The sequence below is a fragment of the Cetorhinus maximus genome, chromosome 23 (genome assembly GCF_964194155.1).
Source record: "Cetorhinus maximus chromosome 23, sCetMax3.hap1.1, whole genome shotgun sequence".
Classification (NCBI taxonomy): domain Eukaryota; kingdom Metazoa; phylum Chordata; class Chondrichthyes; order Lamniformes; family Cetorhinidae; genus Cetorhinus; species Cetorhinus maximus.
In genome coordinates, this window is record NC_135901.1 from 50,741,797 (window position 1) to 50,761,255 (window position 19,459).

At 44.2% G+C, this 19,459-nt stretch overlaps 1 protein-coding gene, 1 long non-coding RNA gene and 2 other non-coding genes across 4 annotated transcripts in view; 2 read left to right on the forward strand and 2 right to left on the reverse strand.

The window, feature by feature from the left end:
• Positions 1 to 19,459, forward strand: part of LOC144698290 (uncharacterized) — a 493,807-nt gene that overhangs the window by 328,372 nt on the left and 145,976 nt on the right. The window lies entirely within an intron of this gene.
• LOC144698548 (uncharacterized) overlaps positions 1 to 19,459 on the reverse strand; it is a 71,791-nt gene that overhangs the window by 22,815 nt on the left and 29,517 nt on the right. The window lies entirely within an intron of this gene.
• Positions 4,038 to 4,119, reverse strand: trnas-gga (transfer RNA serine (anticodon GGA)). Its single transcript has one exon. It is a non-coding gene; the product is annotated as a tRNA-Ser (tRNA).
• On the forward strand, positions 7,301 to 7,372 carry trnae-uuc (transfer RNA glutamic acid (anticodon UUC)). The gene has a single exon. It is a non-coding gene; the product is annotated as a tRNA-Glu (tRNA).

Sequence of the window (19,459 nt, forward strand, 5' to 3'; positions counted from 1 at the left end):
CTATGATTTCATATGAACAAGTTTGAAATTGATGTGAGATCTGTAATTGCGGATGAGTGGTTAAGACAATGGGTTTGAAATCTATTGGACTCTCCCCATGTAGGTTTGAATTCTCGCTGTCTGCTGCTCCTTACTTTAGGTGAACCCAGAATTAAATTAATTGTTGGTGAAATGGAACAAAAACTTTCCCAACACTCCTGTGTGTTTCTCCTGCTTCTCCTCCGCATTTCTTCATTTCCGTTCATCTGCAAGCATTCACCAAATCTGCAGTCTGAAATGGAACAATAATTGGAGAAGCTGGTGACATCCTAACTTTCTGGGTGTTTGTGGATCCTGAGGCCTCTGTCACTCTCGGTGTATGTGTCTGTGTGTGTTCCTCTGTGTGTGTCAATGTGACTCAGTTCCCTGAGGGGATGAACACTTTTTTACCATCACAAACTTCATTCACATTATTCGTGCAACTTCATGTTAGAATGTTATGGTCCCCCGTCTTTTCCCCGGAGAACTGCATTTTCTGTCCAATTCTCTTTTGAAATCCGCGATTGAATCTGTCTCCTTCACATTCTCAGGCCGTGTATTCCAGATCTAACCACTCGCTCTGTAACACAGAAGCCCCTTGAGAATGGTACACTTTATGTGATGTTGCCTCTCTTCATTCTTCCGACCAACAAGAATCACTTCACACTTCCATATATTAAGTTTCAGGTTCGCTTTAACAGTTTATACGAGGAATTCCTGTGCATTGTGACAGTTCACACAGCGGTAAGGAAAAAGTTAGCTCCTGATCAGGAGTTGAACCTGGGCTGCGGCGGTGAAAGTATTAAGTCCGAAGCACGAAGCTCTCCAACTTCCAGTGAAGCCGAGGCTGTTTTCACTCAGAAACCAGCGGCTGTGATATTAACAAAGCGGGATGGAGAGAGACTCAGTTTCAGCGGTGACACTGCTGGAGGGATGGGGAGTTGGGGATCACCCATCAATGCTTTAAAAAAATGGCAGCGTCCAGCTCGAACCCACGATGCTGAGTTTAAGAGTCTCACGCTTTACCGGGTAAACTAGCCGGGAATGCACAGTTATTGCTCCCTATGCAAAAATTCAGGGAGATCAATGTTCCTTCCTTCCTGGAGCCTCAGATTGTTCTGAATTTCAAAGTGTGGAAGGTAATCGACCTACAAAAGCCCCAAGGTTGCAATACATTCCTCTCAATCACCAATAACATCATTCACATCTTCCACTTCTTAGCTGCACCTCCTTCCAAACATTGCAAACTCCACTTGCATCTTTCATCCTGATATTTTTCTCTTGGACATTTTAATATCAAGCTGCACAATTAATGTGAGTCAAGTTTATGAAGTGAATATGTGTCCATCCCCTCGGGGAACTGAACCACATTGACACACACAGAGGAAAACACACAGACACATACACCGAGAGTGACAGAGGCCTCAGGAGAGACAAACACCCAGAAAACAAGGATGTCACCAACTTGGTCAATTATTGTTCCATTTCAGGGGCCAAATGTAGTGAATGTTTTCAGATGAACAAAAGTAATAAACACGGGGATGTTTGGGTGGTTTTCTTTTTCATTTGATGGATAATTTATTCTGCAGACAGTTTGTGTCAATCAGGAATGAGAAGAAGGGGAGTTGGCAGGATTCGAACCATGTGTAAAAATGCCTTCAGCACTCGGCCAGGACAACTGGGTAAAGGCTGCATGTTGTTTGTTTAAAATAATAGAATGAATACAGGGAGTTCCAGTGAAAGAAGGTCTTCCAGTCCGTGTCATTGTCCCACCTTTTCCCAGTCACCCTGGGATTTACACTGTCTCTCCTCATTCTTCCAACTGAAATACAACATGGCACAGCTCAGCTGTTCCTTCACCGCACGGAGAATTTTTGGAAAGCGCCTCAAATAACCAACCACCAGAAAGTTTGGCAGCGGTGAGAGTAAAGCCCAAATCACCAGAGAGATCGGAACCTGAACCAGCGGCTGAGCCCACTCGGCCTCACTATCACATTCAGATTAGACACAAACATTATCTTCACCAACATTGACACTGAATTACAAAATAAAAAATTATGATCAGGAATTGGCCATTCGGCCCCTCGGGCATTCTCAGCTACTTAATAAGGTCATGTGAAAACTTCAATCATCACCCAGTAACATTCGGACGTAAAGTTGCTGAACAGTTTCCACTCAAAGAAAAGAGAGAAATGTTTTAAAACTGCTCTTTTTTTCCCTGTACCACCTTAACATGAAGCCACAGAATTAACATGGCCAATGTTTGGGTGGTAAAAATGGGAAACTGAACCACATGGACACACACAGAAAATCACACACATGCATGTTGTTAAGATTTGAAATTGTCCATATTTTCACACTGTCTTTCAATGTGCAGAAAGTGGAGCTGTGATCAGCTTACAGCTCAGAAGATGTACAGCAAGAATGTCTATTATAGGCTGATGCTCACGGTGTCTGTTTGAACTCGGTGAGCTGCATCTGACGATTGAGAACATTTAGTTGCCGTTCAACAAGTCCGGTTCCAAATTCCCTGCCATAAATGATAAGAAAACTCGCTGAATTTGCTGAATGTCTTGAATTCAAAGCATCATATGGAAGGTAAGAAAGTTCATCTTAACCGTGGTTTTAGGAAAAATAAAATGACAGAAAGTTACAGCAAAGAAAAGAGGCCATTCGGCCCTGTGTGCTGCTTTCAAAGAACAGTGTGATTGGTTGATCTGAATACTTTTAGGAAGAATGGACAAAAAGGAAAACGAGACGGGGTCGCGCTCTTAATAAGGAACGAGATCGGTACATTAGTGATAGAGGATCTTAGATTGAAGGATCAAGATGTGGAATTAGTTTGGGTGAAGCTGAGAAACAACAAGAGGCAGCAAACATTGGTGCGAGTTGTTTATAGGCCACTAAACTGTAGTGGGAATGTTGGGCATGGGATAAATCAGGAAATTAGAGCTGCATGTGATATGGGTAATACAGGAATAATATTCTGCCTCGCACCACCAGCTCTATAGTCAGTACTTTGTAACCTATCACAGTCCTTCTCTTTTATTTTCACTCCCTCACTCCGACTCTGGGTTTGTTCCCGAGTTTTGCCCTTGTGACATTTCCAGCTCTGATGTGAAACTTACACTCTAACTCCATAATTTCTAGCAGAGCTTTACAGTGTTATTTTTAACAAGCAAATCAATCACATTGATTTGAACAGCTCACCCAGGAGGAATAAGTTTCAAATCCCTAACGAAGAATCGAACGCAGGCTGTACTGATAAAATTACCGTATTCTAACCACTAACCCAGCAGTTTGACACATGCAGGCTGCTTATGAAATTGTCCCTTTCCAGACCCCTTTTACTAGGGACAAGTTTCTTTGACCAAATTGTCTGTGTCGTTTGAACACAAGTGATGTCTTCAGCCAATGAGAAAAACCATTGCTGAGAGCTGGAACATGAAATCGATACTTTCCTCCTTTAAGACAGTTCTTAAAGCCTCCCCCTTTGACGGAGCTTTTAGTCATCTGACCGAATATGAGGCTCAGCGTTGTACTTTGTTATACAATGCTCCTGGGGAACGCCTTATGACGTTTCATTAGGGAAAAGGAGCTTTATAAATATAAGTTGTTGTTGTAGTCCATACATAGAAAGAGACAGGCTCCTGTTGTCTCTTTCATCCTGATATTTTTCACTGTAACATTGTAATGTGAAGTTGCACCACGAATGTGAATACAGTTTGTGCTCCTAAAAATGTGTTCACCCCCTCGGGGAAATAAACCACATTGACCCACACACAAGAACAAACAGAGATTATACATCGAGAGTGACAGGGGCCTAAGGAGAGGCAAATGACAGGATGAAAACATGTCACCAAATTGGCTCTTTTTTTTTTCCAATTCCGACTGAAGATTTGCAGAAGGCTGACAATGAATGGACATAAGAAATCATGGGTGTGTTTGGATCACTTTTCCTCAATTCAAACGACAATTAGTTCTGTCTGTGTGCAGTTAAAGTCAGAAATAACAGGAAATATAGTCAGCAGGATTCGAACCTGCGCAGAGTAACCCCAATAGATTTCCAATCCATTGCCTTAACCACTCGGCCACGAATACAGAAATTTCTCCTCTAACACTATTAGTTGTATGAAATCATAAAAGTTCCAGCAGAGATAGCGGTCTTTCTGCCCGTCTTGTCATGGCCATTACCTGGCCTTTTCCCCAGAACCCTGCAATTTATCCTGTCTCTCCTCGTTCTTCCACCAATCTGGGAATGAAAGAGTGAGAATGATCTAACCTGGCCAATTACCGCCCCATCAGTCTACTCTCCATCATCAGTAAAGTAATGGAAGGTGTCATCAACAGTACTATCAAGCGGCACTGACTTAGCAACAACCTGCTCACTGATGTCCAGTTTGGGTTCCGCAAGTGCCACTCAGCTCCTGACCTCATTACAGTCTTGGTTCAAACATAGACAAAAGAGCTGAACTCCAAAGATGTGGTGAGAGTAACTGCCTTTGACATCAAGGCAGCATTTGATCGAGTGTGGCATCAAGGAGCCCTAGCAAAACTGGAGTCAATGGGAATCAGAGAAAAACTCCCCGCTTGTTGGAGTCATACCTGGCACAAAGGGAGATGGTTGTGGTTGTTGGAGGTCAGCCATCTTAGCTCCAGGACATCACAGCAGGAATTCCTCAGGGTAGTGTTCTAGGCCCAACCATCTTCAGCTGCTTCACCAATGACCTTCCTTCCATCATAAGATCAGAAGTGGGGATGTTCGCTGATGATTGCACAATGTTCAGCGCCATACCCGACTCTTCAGATACTGAAGCAGTTCATGTCCAAATGCAGCAAGGCCTGGATAAAATCCAGGCTTGGGCTGACAAGTAGCAAGTAACATTCACACCACACAAGTCTCAGGTAATGACCATCTCCAACACGAGAGAATCCAACCATCGCCCCTTGATGTTCAATGGCATTACCATCACAAATCCCGCACTATCAACACCCTTGGGGTTAACATTGACCCGGAACTGAACTGGACTAGCCGTACAAACACTGTGGCTCCAAGAGCAGGTCAGAGGCTAGGAGTCGTGCAACGAGTAAGTCACCTCCTGACTCCCCAAAGCCTGTCCACCATCTACAAGGCACAAGTTCGGAGTGTGATGGAATGCTCCCTGCTTGCCTGGATGAGTGCAGCTCCCGCAACACTGAAGAAAATGGACACCATCCAGGGCAAAGCAGTCTGCTTGACTGGCACTACATCCATATTCACTCTCTTCACCACCAATGCGCAGTAGCAGCAGTGTGTACCATCTACAAGGTGCACTGCAGGAATTCACCAAGGCTCCATAGACAGCAGCGTCCAAACCCACGACCGTTGCCAGCTGGAAGAACAAGGGCAGCAGTTAGATGGGAACACCACCATCTGGAAGTTCCCCTCCAAGTCACTCACCATCCTGACTAGGAAATATATCGCCGTACTTTCACTGTCACTGGGTCAAAATCCTGGAACTCCCTTCCTAACAGCACTGTGGGTGTACCTACACCACATGGACTGTAGCGGTTCAAGAAGGCAGATCACCTTCCCAAGGGCAATTTGGGATGAGCAATAAATGTTGGCCCAGACAGTGAAGCCCACATCCCGTGAATGAATTTAAAAAATCATTCATGTTAGCCTGCAAATTATATTGCCTTGTTCTTCTGGCCAAAGTAAAGCTCTGCAAACGTCAGTGCCTGGAGCAAGTCTGACGTATTTGCTCAGGTGAGGAACCAGCTGAAGCTTTCAGTATTGGCTTTCTTGACTCCGAGTTTCCAAGTGGGAATTGAACAATGGCTTGAAAGTGAAAAAGAAACAGGGCTAAGGAGAAAGAGAAGGCAATTGTCGTTAATTATAAAGCTCTGTGTGCAAAACTGACAGAGACACCATGGGTGGAAGGTCCTCTTACTGAGCTGTGCCATTTGATGATAACATTGTTGATCAGTCTGTCTCCAGCATTCCTAATGAGAACAGCCGAATTCCATTTCTTCAAAACAAAGACCCAAAGTGCTGCTGCATGACGTCACAGTTTAACATTCCAGACAGCTCCATTGGGATCTTTACAGCACAGGGTTTGTGCAGGGCAGTGGGGATCATGGTCATTTCACATGTGATGGAGCTGCGGTTTGAAACCTGGCAAGAGCATTATCCAAACTTGTTTATTTGAGTGTGAGCGAAAGTTCGATAATGTATATTTGTTGTAAATATGAACACAAGGGTTGGAATCCTGCTGACTAAAGTTTTCACCATTTTTGATTTTAACAAAATTAATTATCAGTTGATTAGAAGGAAACCTATCCAAATACGTCGGTATTTTCTGATTCCCATTCATTTGTCAGCATTCAGGAAATTTGCTTTCGGAAATGGATCAAACACTGAGCCAAGTCGGTGACATCCTTGCTTTCTGGGTGTGTGTCTCTCCTTCGGCCTTTGTCACTCTCGGTGTATATCTCTGTGTTGGTTTCTCTGTGATTGTCAATGTGATTCAGTTCCCTGAGGGGGTGAAAAAGTTGTTAACGTCGCAAATTTGATTCACATGAGTTGTGCGAATTCATGTTAAAATGTTGCGGAGGAAAGCATCAGCGTGAAAGGTAAAACTGGAGACTGAACCTTTCTATATATATCCTACACAACAACAGCTTATATTTATAAAGCGCCTTTAACCTAATGAAAAGTCAAAAGGCGTTCCCCAAGAGCATTATATTACAAAGTGTGACACCGAGACACATATTCAGTCAGATGACTAAAAGCTCGGTCAAAGGGGGAGGCTTTAAGAACTGTCTTAATGGAGGAAAGTATCGATTTCATGTTCCAGCCATCAGCAATGGTTCTTCTCATTGGGGAAGAAGTCAATTGTGTTCAACCCAAACAGACCAATTAGTCGGAGAAAGTTGTCTCTGGTGAAAGAGATCGGGAATGAAAAAGAAAATGTCATGAGTTGCCTCCATAATGCAAATATCAAGCCTTGTTGGTAGTTTCCCTGATGTCCAGTGACTGGGAATCGGCGCTTCCATTAGACCAACAGCGAATAGGGTGGAGGGTTTTGGAAATTGAAAGTTATACATGAGCAGCTTGTGGGGCTATTTCACCTCACTGTCAATTTCATATTCCAGCTCACAGCAACCGTTGTTTTCATTGGCTGAAGAAGTCGTTTATCTTGAACCTAAACAGGCAGTTTTGTGGTGAAAGAGATCTAAACTGAAAAACAACAGGCAAAAGCAGCGCAGATAAGCCAAATCAAAAACTTCTGGTGTAGATTCACTGGTGGTCTAGTGGTTAGGATTCGACGCTTTCACCGTCGCGGCCCGGGTTCGATTCCCGGTCAGGGAATGTCGAGTTACTGAATTTGTTGGAACAAGTGTTGATTTTTGATTGATTGGAAACGTTTAAAAGCTCCACCAGAATCAGAGAAGTGAGAGTTTCAGTTTTGCCTCAGAGCTGGATAACATCACACTTGGTTCAAGTGAAGTGAGGGAATGAAGGAAGAGGAAAAGTTGCAAAGCACTGAATGTAGAAATGTTGGTGTGAGGCAAAGTTTGGGTGGGAGAAGTACGAATTTTGCCGCCTACGGTTTACACCGGCACAAATATCACTCCTGATGGATCAAACAATCACTACTGCTCTTTGAAAGCAGCACGCCCGGCCGAATGGCCTCTTTCTGTGCTGTAACTTTCTATAATTTTATAGCAACAGCACGGGTCATTCTGCCATTTTATAACCCACTCGAGCGAGATGTACTTTCTTACCTTGTATTCGGCTCTTTTGAAACCAAAACACGGAACAAATTCAACGGGTTTTCTTGTCATTTCCAGCACGAGATTTGTCACGAGACTAATTGAGCGACACATTAATGGTGTCAATCCTTCACTGGACCTCACCACGTCCAAAGAGCACTGTTATCATCAGCCTGTTATGTAACTTCTTGCAGTACATCTGCTGAACAATATAAGCTTATCACAGCTTTGCTTTCTTCACATTGAAACCCAGTGTGAAAATCAATTAAAAAGCTGAACAATTTGGAGGGGAGTGACTGTAGATAATCGGCACTGTGCACAAGAGGTGTCAGCTGTGGCTCAGTCCATAGCACCATCGCCTTTGAATCAGAGGGTTGTGGGTTCATGTCCCACTCCCGGAAACCAAAAACTGTGACTGTACTTGAAAGAGTTGCAATCTGTGACTATTGATAACTCGAAAGAGTTTCCTGTAATCAGTATCTGGGAGAATCAGGAAGATGAGATCCAGGTGTCTCTTTCCCCACGAGTTTTACCCATTCCCACGAATTCACTGTGTCTGCATGAAGCAGCTAATTGACCTGGGAGCTGGACGGGCAGAGGGAGCTGGGGGCGAGACAGAAGCAGAAAGAGATGCGACATGAAAGTACTTTGAATTTGACGTGTGTCAGTTGCTTTCAGTGATGAATGTCTGCCATGTAAGTTCACAGGAGCCGCAGTGATCAGTTGATGTTTTATTTAAGCAGCAAGATTTCAAATTAAAAAGATAAAAGCAAATTACTGTGAATGATGGAAATCTGAAGCAAAAACAGGATATGCTGGAAAAACTCAGCAGCTGAAGTGAGGGTCAATGTTTCCAGACAGTACGACTTTTATTCAGATTTTCAAAGTATTACAGCAACAGCGAGGAGTTCGAACCCATGACCCAGAGATTAACATTCTCATGCTCTGCCGACTAAGCTAGCTAGGAACATGAAACATTGTTTTGTATCCCAATATACATGGTTAAACCTGTTGCTTTCTACCTGATACCTCAGCTTGACCGGAATTTTAAAGTGTGGAACGTAATTGGCCTACAAATGCCCCAAAGTTGCAATGCATTCCCCTCAATCATCAATCACATCATTCACATCTTCTGCTTCTTAGCTGCACCTCCTTCCAAATACTGTGATCCATTTTCCTCAGGATTTTCTCCTGCATTTAATATTTAGCTACTTCGGATCCTCATTTTGAAATCAGAATCGCTTCAATATCCAACACAATTTGAATTGCAAACCTGACGGGAAAACAATGGAAAACAAGTCACTCAGTAACACAAATCCCATGGTGCTCATTTTCAGATTCACAACAGTCAGCTTTTCAATAAAATGAAGAAATTTTACAGTGAAAAGTTTAGAAAGTTGGTGTGACTTTTATTTGTGACTCACTCACTCGAGAATTCTGTAAATGCTGCTCGGAGGTTTAGTGACCGGGATATAATCTACCTGCGTTTTCCAGAGCCTGTGCTCGGTGTATTGGGAGGTTTGGCCCGGGTTGGAGTATATCGCATCCCAGGGATGGGCAGTAACCCGCTGATTGAAGCTGCAGTCGCCGCTTTCTGCTGGCAGCGGGTGATTGGAGTGTGCGGGGCCGGAATATTGCTGCTTTTCTGCTTTTCCCTGTCTCACTCACTGTGGAGTTGAGGAAGAGAGAATAATTGAGTGGTTCGTTCGATTCCAATAATTTCATGAATTTCTGATGGGTTAGACGAAGGTACATAGTGGGTCCAAATCTTTTCTCATTGTATTTGACAGAGAACGTAATTTTAAAAAGAAGCTGTTTTTGTGGGAGCTCACTGGACAACAGAAGTCCTGCCACCGTTTGGGGATATCTTGCAGCCCAAGTACCCAATGACAACCTGGAACTGTATGACAATGAATGGTGATGAGGGGAAAAAACAGTAAAAATCTTCACCCCCTGGGTGGTCTTGAATGACCAACCTTTCAGTTAACAGGCAAACACGCTGACCAGTTGCGCCACAGACACTTACACAAACCGAACTGATGAGGTATCCAAACCAGGGTGTCAGTGAGTCTAATCTTCAGATTGCCACAACCCAGATAGCTATCACGCTCTATCAGTTTTACTCTTCCAAAATAAAGGGTGGGAAATTCATTCCAGATACTTGGAAACAGTCTGATCCCACCCACTGCAGACGCATCCATGTCACCGGGAACGAGCTCTCTTACAACCGGTGCCATCTCCCTTCGAGCCTTTCATTGTCTTGTCTGATACCAAGTATTCTGATTGTCCTGAAGCCGATATTAGGTTTGAATTCCTGATATGCAGTAACGAGAATCCTTTCAATGTCTCAAATCAGTTAATTTCACTGATAAAATTAGAGTCAATGTTCCAGCGTCTTAAAGAAGGGAAAGGTGCCTTGACTGTCTCTGGTCAGTCGGGCAGTTCACCCTTCATTTGCATTGGATTCCATTCCTCAAAGGGGATTTTCATTTCCTTCTTGAGTTCCCTTACTACATCTGGCAACATCTTTGGATTGAGAGGCATTATGAACATTTCAGATGCAGTGCAGTTCTGATGAAAGGTTACAGACCTGAAATGAAAACCATGTCTCTCTCTCCACAGTCACTACCAGATCTGCTGAGAATTCCAGCATTTTCTGTTTTTATTTCAGATAACCAGCATCTGCAGTATTTTGATTTACTTTACCTGATCAGTGAAATATATTAGGTCCTCAGGGTACTTGACAGGGCGGATTTGGAGAGGATGTTACCTCTTATGAGAGAATCTAGAACTCGGAATGGCTGTTTAAAAACAAGGGGTCACCCATTTAAAATGGAGATGAGGCGATTTTTTTTCTCTCAGAGGGTCGTGAAACTTTGGAACTCTGTTCCTGAAAAGGCTGTGGAAGCAAAGTCTTTGAATATTATTAAGGCAGAGGTCAATATATCCTTGGGAAGCAAGAGAGTGATAGGTTATCAGTGATAGGTGGGATACAGATTTCAGGTGACTATCAGGTCAGCCATGATCTTATTAAATGGCGGAGTAGGCTTGAGGGGCCGAATGGCCTACTCCTCTTCCTTTTTCTAATGTAGTGCTAAGAATGTGGAACCCATTACCAGTTGATTTTGAGATCCATGTCTGAGCTGAAAATGTGTAGATAAACTCACACTGTAAACAGATTGTTCACCAGTTAAAATTGGAAAGGGATTCACTCTCATCCCATTTACTGACACAGCAACACAGTCTTGCTGGTGGGAGACCAGTCAGATACTTCACATGTGCAAAGGGCTTTATTCAGTTTGCCCACATGTTAACACTCCAACTTTAAAAGTTCAAAAAATTTGATCCACAATCAGAGCAGAGATGCTGGCAAGACACGGTTTAAATGTTCCATGTATCGGGGGAGATGTTACTAGCTCACCCCATCTGCTGAGACTACACTGAGTTCTTATCTAACTGTCGGGGTTTGTTCTGCATCCAGGCGAGAATTGCGGTGGACTCCGGAGCAATTTGGCCGCTGTATCATTGATTCAACAATTTTATGTCTTTCCCCTATGGCACTCATCGTATTCTTATTACCTTTGTCCTACAACGTGATCTTTCAATGGCGGATCGGCCACGCAGCATTCCCTGCGGGGCAGAATATGCCCTATCTTCACAACAGCAACGCCATACGCATGCGCAGTGCTGGGAGTGGTGAGGCATGCGCATTGCGGTCGGATCCATGAGCATGCGCAGTGCTGGTCTGTGACTGAAGATGCTCAGAGCGGGTGAGAGAATGTCGAGTGGAGCAAACTAACAGAGTTAGTGGGTGTGTGAGGAGGAATGGAGCCAGCGGAGTGGGCAGGGAGGCTTCATAACGACACAGTGCAGGCCGCAGACACGAAATAACAAGGTACCGGTCGTGTGTTTGCAGAGAACGGGCCGAAAAAGTCTGGATTTCTCCCTTCGCCAGGCCCAGGGTAACGGCCGCCATCTTTATAGGGGCAATGTGCAGCAGGGCGCATGCGCGGCCATCCTGTTCCAGGTAGCAGGAGGAGAGTATACTGTGAATTTCTATCCTGGACTGAGGGATGGATTTTGGAAACTCCTTTTACAGGGGGTTAGAAGGGGAGGATTTACACACAGCAAACTCAGACCAAGAGAAACGTTTGTTCTTTCTGAATTTCAATCCTGGATTGACCGTGATGGATTTTTTGAATTCCATTTACAGGATGTTAGAAGAGGAGGAATTCAAGGGATACTTGAGGGAAATGAGAAACTGAAACCAAACATCACGACAAAATCTGAAAGTCTCTTGATTCACCAGGACCTGAATGTAAGTATTGAGGTCATTTTCAGTTACTGGGTAAAAAATCTCTTCCTCACATTGTGGATCTTACCTAAAATCTTAAATCTCTGTCCCTTAATCCTTTCATAATCAGCTAATGGGAACAGCTTTTATTTAACTATCTTTCATAATCCTGTACACCTCTATCAAATCTCCCCTCAAGCTCCTTTACTCCGAGGAGAACAACCTCAGTTTCTTGAATTTAATCTCACAATTAAAATCCCTCATCCCTCGACCCATTCTGATAAATCTCCTCTGCCCCCTCTCAAGGACCCTCACATCCTTCATAATTTTTGGTGATCACTGGTTTGCACAGACCCAGATGTTCTGTGTCTGTGACATCATCGCACATCGACAGTTACACTGTGACATCATCACACATCGACAGTTACACTGTGACATCATCGCACATTGACAATTACATGGTGACATCACCCTGCTTCCTGGGTATTTCCTCAACTGGGAGATTTTTCTCTGACTCCAGTGTTTCTGCTATCTTTTCAGCTGCAGGCTCCAGCAGGAGAGTTTAAATTTGAAAATGGTGATATTGTTTCTGAGGTGAGTATTTTTCACCATCCGTCTACAATTTAGAGCTTTTAGTGCTGTGCTCTGTTTTCTGTGAGAGGTTCCAAATCTCTGGGGCTGGTGTGACTCCTTTACTGTGGATCTGAATCCATGTCCATCCATTGCTTTGTTTCACCTCTGCCCTCCCTGATCACCTCTCTACCATTGTCCACCTTCCTCTGTCTCTAATAATGGATCTATCTGAGTTATGTTTAGTATTTTATTGTTACTTCTGCTGACCGTGTCTCAATGAGGTTTCCACTGCTGCCCATCCCCTGACCATGTGCTGCTGGTTCCCAGCTTTATCTTCCCACAGTATCTTTCATAGTCAGGAATTGTTTTTCCTGCACTATAGTCCATTTCTATTCCACTTCTGAGCTTATATTGATCATCAAATTCTGCAGCATTTTTACTCGTGTAAATCATTCTGCAAACCCTGAAACATTTACTCTGTTTCCCTCTCCACAGATACCAGCAAATATTGCCAATCCCCAGTTACCTGTGGAGAAGATGATGTTTGACCTTCTTGAAACGCTGCAGTCCGTGTGGTGAAGGTGCTCCCACAATGCTGTTAGGTAAGGAGTTACAGGTTATTCACCCAGTGATGATGAAAGAACATTGATATATGTCCAAATCAACAACTTGTATTTATAGAGCACTTTTAATGTAAGATAATGTTCCAACGCATTTCACAGAAATGTTACAAAGCAAGGTTTGACACTGAGCCACATGAGGAGATATTAGGGCAGGTGACCAAGCGTTTGGTCAAAGAAGTGGGTTTTACAGAGTAAATTAAAGGAGGAAAAAGAGGTAGTGACTGGCGGAGGTTTAGGGAGTGAATTCCAGAGCTTGGAGCCTTGGAAAGTGACAGAATGGGCACGAATGTGGAACAATAGAAATCAGGAACACTCAGTAGGCCAAATTAGAGGAGCGCAGATATCTCCGAAGGTTGTGATGCTGGAGGAGATTCCAGCAATAGGGAGCAGCCATGCAGAAATTTTAAAATAAGGGGTGGAGTCGGGCGATGTTACTGAGGTGGAAATAGTCGGTCTTGGTGATGATGTGGATATGTGGTTGGAAGCTCATCTTGGGGTGAAATATTTCACCATGGTTGTGAACAGTCTGGTTCAGTCTCAGACAGTTGTCAGGGAGAGAGATGGAGTCGGTGTCTAGGGAGTGGAGTTTGTAGTGGGGACTGAAGACAATGGCTTCAATCTTCCCAATATTTAAATGGATGAAATTTCTGTTCATCCAGTTCTGGATGTCAGACAAGTCAGGAGGGTGTGTGACTTGGAGGGGAACTTGGAGGTGATGGTGTTCACATACACCTGCTACCCTGATCCTTCTCGGGGGTAGAGGTTGAAGGTTTGGGAGATTCTGTCAAAGTTCTGGTCTATTTATAGGTCTCTGAAAAGCCCTCTCCTCACCCCTGCCTCTCCCACTCCCCTCTCTGACTTTCTCTCTCTCTCCTTTTCTCCAGCCTAGCAGGCTGTGGATGCTCCATCATTGAATATATTTCAGGCTGAGGTGGGGAGATTTTTGGTGTCTCAGAGAGTCGAGGGATATGGGGAGTGGGCGGGAAAGTGGAGTTGAAGCCTAAGAGAAGCCACAATCATGTTGAATGACGGAGCAGTCTCAAAGGGCCATGTTGTCTCCTGCTGCCCCTAATACTTGTTTTATTTTTGACACCAGAGTCTTGTGTCGGCCCAGACCGGGTGGCAGGTTCCCTTCTCTGAAGGACATTAGCGAACCAGTTGGGTTTTTATGACAATCCAGCAGTTTTCATGGTCACTCTTTCCTCGTGCCGGCCCCAAAAATTCCCAGATTCATTCAGCTCAATTTCACAACCTGCCTTTGTGTTTTTGTGGGTTCTCTCTCATTCCCTTTTTTATGTTTTAAATCAATTCAACAGGGTGTTAGAAGGGGAGGATTTACAGTCGGGAAACTCAAACCAAACATCACATCTGGATCTGACGGAGTCGCCCAAGTTATCAAATCCTGAATATCATCGGATTTTGAACATGGAAGGAAAAAGCACCATTCACAGTGGGGAGAAAACATATACGTGTTCTGTGTGCGGACGAGGCTTCAGCCGATCATCAGGCCTGTCAAAACATAAATGCAGTGAGAATGGGGACAAACCATGGAAATGCGGAGACTGTGGGAAGGGTTTCAATTACCTGTCTGAACTGGAAACTCATCGGCACAGTCACACCGGAGAGAAACCATTCACCTGCTCCATGTGTGGGAAAGGATTCACTTGTTCATCCCATCTGCTGACACACCAGCGAGTTCACACTGGGGAGAAACCATTTACCTGCTCCGTGTGTGGGAAGGGATTCACTCAGCCATTCAACTTGCTGAAACATGAGCGACTTCACACTGTGGAGAGACCGTTCACCTGCTCCACGTGTGGGAAAGGATTCACTCAGACATCTGACCTGCTGGCACACACACCAGCGAGTTCACACTGGGGAGAGACCATTCACCTGCTCAGTGTGTGGGGAGGGATTCACTCATTCAACTAACCTGCTGAAACACCAGCGAATTCACACTGGGGAGAGACCGTTCAAATGCTCAGACTGCGGGAAGTGCTATAAAAGCTCCGGGGAAATGATGTCCCATCAACGTGTTCACAGTGACGAGAAACCATTCAGGTGCTCTCAATGCGGGACTGGGTTCAGGTGGTCATCTCAACTCACTGCACATCAGCGAGTTCACAGCGGAGAGAGACCGTTCACCTACTCCGCGTGTGGGAAGGGATTCAGTCAGTTACCCAACCTGTTGACACACCAGCGAGTTCACACTGGAGAGAGACCGTTCACCTACTCCGCGTGTGGGAAGGGATTCAGTCAGTTACCCAACCTGTTGACACACCAGCGAGTTCACACTGGAGAGAGACCATTCACTTGCTCCGAGTGTGAGAAGGTTATCCCACCTGCTGAGACACCAGCGAATTCACAAGTGACAACAGTGAATGGATTTTGCGGTTATTCACATCCTAGACTGAACCAAGTTGACTGGGATCTGTTTCTACTAATGTTAATAAACTCCAACCCAGTTATAGCCATTATTATTCTGAATAAAGTCAAATAAATCAGCTCTGTGTTAAACATACAAATTAGGTCCTTTTGAAGTGCTCTCCCTCTCTCCCCGTCTCCTCCATCCTCACCTCCAACAACAAGTGTGAGGAGCTCATGGAGCTTCTTTGGCACTAAGATTGAAACAATCTGATCAGCTGCCTCTGCTGCTTCCCTCCCTTCCACTAGCCCACCGGGACAAACTGTCTCTAAAGATCCCCCTTGTTTGAGCCCTGAAGCCACAGCTTTCTTTAGTTTCGCTCCCATTTCCTCTCATGCCACCTTAGTGCTCATCTTGTCCATGAGACCCACCTCCTGCTCCATTGACCCTATTCCCACTAAACTGCTGGTCACCCAACTTCCCCATGTTCGCTGAGATTGTCAATGTCTCTTCAGTTACTGTCCCTCTCTCCTTCAAATCTGACATCATCAAGCCCTCGTCAATAAACAAACCTTTGGCCTTGCCCTTACAAATTGCTGTCCCATCTCCAACCTCCCTTTCCTCTCCAAACTCCTCAAACATGTTCACACCTCCCAAATCCGTGCCCATCTTTCCCAGAACTCTATGTTTGAATCCCTCCAATCAGGTTTCTGCCCTGCCACTGTACTGAAACAGCACTGATCAAAGCGCCAATGACATCTTATGTGACTGGGACAAAGGGAAACTATCCCTTCTCTACCTGTCTGTAGCCTTTGACAGGGTTGACCACACCATTCTGCTCTAACACCTTTCCACTGTCGTCCAGCTGGGTGGGGCTGTTCTCTCCTGGTTTTATTCTTCTCTATCTAACCATCGTCAGCGAATCACTTGTAATGTCTTCCCTTCCCATAGTTATCTCTGGTGTCCCCAAAGGATCCAGCCTTGGCCTCTTATTTCTCATCAACATGTTCCCCACAGCGACATCTTCTGAAAACACAATGTCAGTTATCACATGTACACTGACAGTGCCCAGCTCTACCTCACCACCGCCTCTCTCCACTTCTCCACTTTTATTAAATTATCAGATTGTTTGTCTGATATTCAATGGTGGATGTGCAGAAATTTCCTCCAATTAAATATTGGGAAGACCAAAGCCATTGTTTTCATTCCCTAGATACCAACTCGATTCCTCTCCCTGGCAACTGTCTGAGACTAAACCAGACTTTTTGCACAAGTGATGTCAGGTTTGACCCCGACATATGTTCTGACTCAGGTGTATGTGTCTTGGTGAGTTTCCAGTCAAATTATGATGTGAAAATTCCCCACAGACAGAACAGACAAACACTTCTCCTTCCATAATCAAAGGCTGGTCATTTATGAATTCAGTGATTCTATAAGATCTTGTCGAGATTTTTGGTTTGAGTTTCCCCATCTGAAAATCCTCTCCCTCTAATCCCCTGTAAACACAGTTTACAAAAGTCAACACTGTCAGTACAGGATAGAAATTCAGAACAGACAATTCTAGTTTCGATGGAATATTCTTTCTCCTTTCATTTCCCCCAAATCTATAAATCCCTGTCCCACACACTCCTCCCTCTCTCTGCTCATTGTTCCAGATTCAGTGCCCAGTCACCTGCTAATTCTTTTCCCCTCTCCAGATTCTCTCTTCCTGTCCTTAAAGTGGTGGCTCAGGCTGTGGGTCAATCCCACTCCTTCACTCTAATTCTAGCAAATAATTCAGCTAAAAACAAATGCTCTTTAATGACTTGATTCGTCGTTTTGAATGTTTGGAAAGCATTCCCTATTCCCAATTGTGGAGAACAGAAATTCTAGTGGCTAATTCAAAGCTTCCTTCTCCCCAGGTCTGTTCCAACAAGCAGTGTCTATCTGAGTTACATTGATACAGACTCACTCACTCAGTTAGTGGTCAGGTCTCACTGAACAGCAAGAACAGAGGCAATACAAGTGCAGAGGCACGAGTGATAATCTTCCAGCCTTCCTCAGACACAGAAGAGGTGCCAGAGGACTGGAGACCTGTGAATGTTACACCCTTGTTCAAAAAGGGATGTAAGGATAAAGCTGGCAACTACAGGCCAGTCATTTTGACCTCAGTGGCAGGGACACTTTTGAAACAATAAGTATGGGATAAAATCAATCATCACTTAGACAAGTGCAGGACAATTAAAGAAAGCCAGCATGGATTCATCAAGGAAAAAAATCATGTTTAACTAACTTGCTGGGGTGTTTTGAGGAGGTAGCAGAAAGGGTTAATAAGGGAAACGTTGATGTGTATATGGATTTTCAAAAGGCATTTGATACGGTGCCACACAAAAGACTTTTCAGCAAAATTCTCGGCCATGGAATAAAAGGGAAAGTAGGAACTTGGATAAGAAACTAGCCGAGTGAAAGGAACCAGAGAGTAGTGGTAAATGTTTGTTTTACAGATTGGAGGAAGGTTTGTAGTGGAATTGCTCAGGGGTCAGTGTTGGGACCCCTGCCCTTCCTGATATATATTAATCACCTAGTCTGTGGTGCGCAGGGCATGATTTCAAAATTTGCGGATGATACGAAGATTGGAAATGTTGTCAACTGTGATAGGGAAAGTCATGAACTTCAAAAGGACATAGACATGTTGGTGGATTGGGCAGACAAGTGGCAGATGAAGTTCAATGCAGAGAAGTGTGAGGTGATTTGTTTTGGCAGGAAATGTATGGTGAGATAGCATAAAATAAAGGGAGACCCTCTAAAGGAGGTGCAGAAACAGAGGGACCTCGGTGTGTACGTACTTAAGTCATTGAGGATGACAGGGAATGTTGAGAGAGCAGTTAATAAAGCATTTAGTATCTTAGACTTCATTAATATGGGTATTGAGTACAAGAGTAAGGAGGTCATGTTGAACTTGTAGAAGACACTTGTTAGGCTTCACCTGGAGTACTGTGTCCAGTTCTTGGCACCATACTTGAGGAAGGATGTGAAGGCTTTGGAGAGAATCCATAGGAGATTAACAAGAATGATTCCCGGGATGAAGAACTGTAGCAATGAGGATAGATTAGAGAGGTTAGGACTGTTTTCCTTGGAGAAAGGAAGGCTGAGAGGAGATTTAATAGACGTATTCAAGATCCTGAGGGGTGGGGACAGGGTAGTGAGAAAATGTTCGCACTCAAGAGAACATCAAGAACTGGAGGGCACAGATTCAAAATAATTGAAAAAAGGAGCAATTGTGATGTGAGGGGAAAAAAATCACCCAGAGGGTGGTTGGATTCTGGAACAAACTTCCTGAAAGGGTGGTGGAGACAGGTTCGATCGAGGTATTCAATAGGGAATTGGATTGTTACATGGAGAGAGAGAATGTGCAAGGTTACGGGGATAAGGCAGGGGAGTGGGACTAGGTGGAATGTTCTTTCAGCGAGTCAGTGCAGACTCAATGGACAAATTGGCCTCCTTCTACACTGTAAAGATAATGTGATACTGTGAAGAACAACAACAACTTCTATTTATATCAAGCTTTTAACATGGTAAAATGTCCCAAGGAATTTCACAGGAGCAGGACATATTAGGCCAGATGGCCAAAAGCTTGGTCAAAGAGGTTAGTTATAAGGAGTGTCTGAAAGGGGGAAAGTGAATGAGAAAGGTGAGAGGTTTAGGGAGAAAATTTCAGAGCTTAGGGTCCAGGCAGCTGAAGGCACGGCCACCAAAGGTGGAGTGATTAAAATCGGGGATGAAGGACATCTGGTAATGGTGCTCCATGTATGTGGGCCCCATAGCCCAGGCTCAAGGCCCAAATCTGAA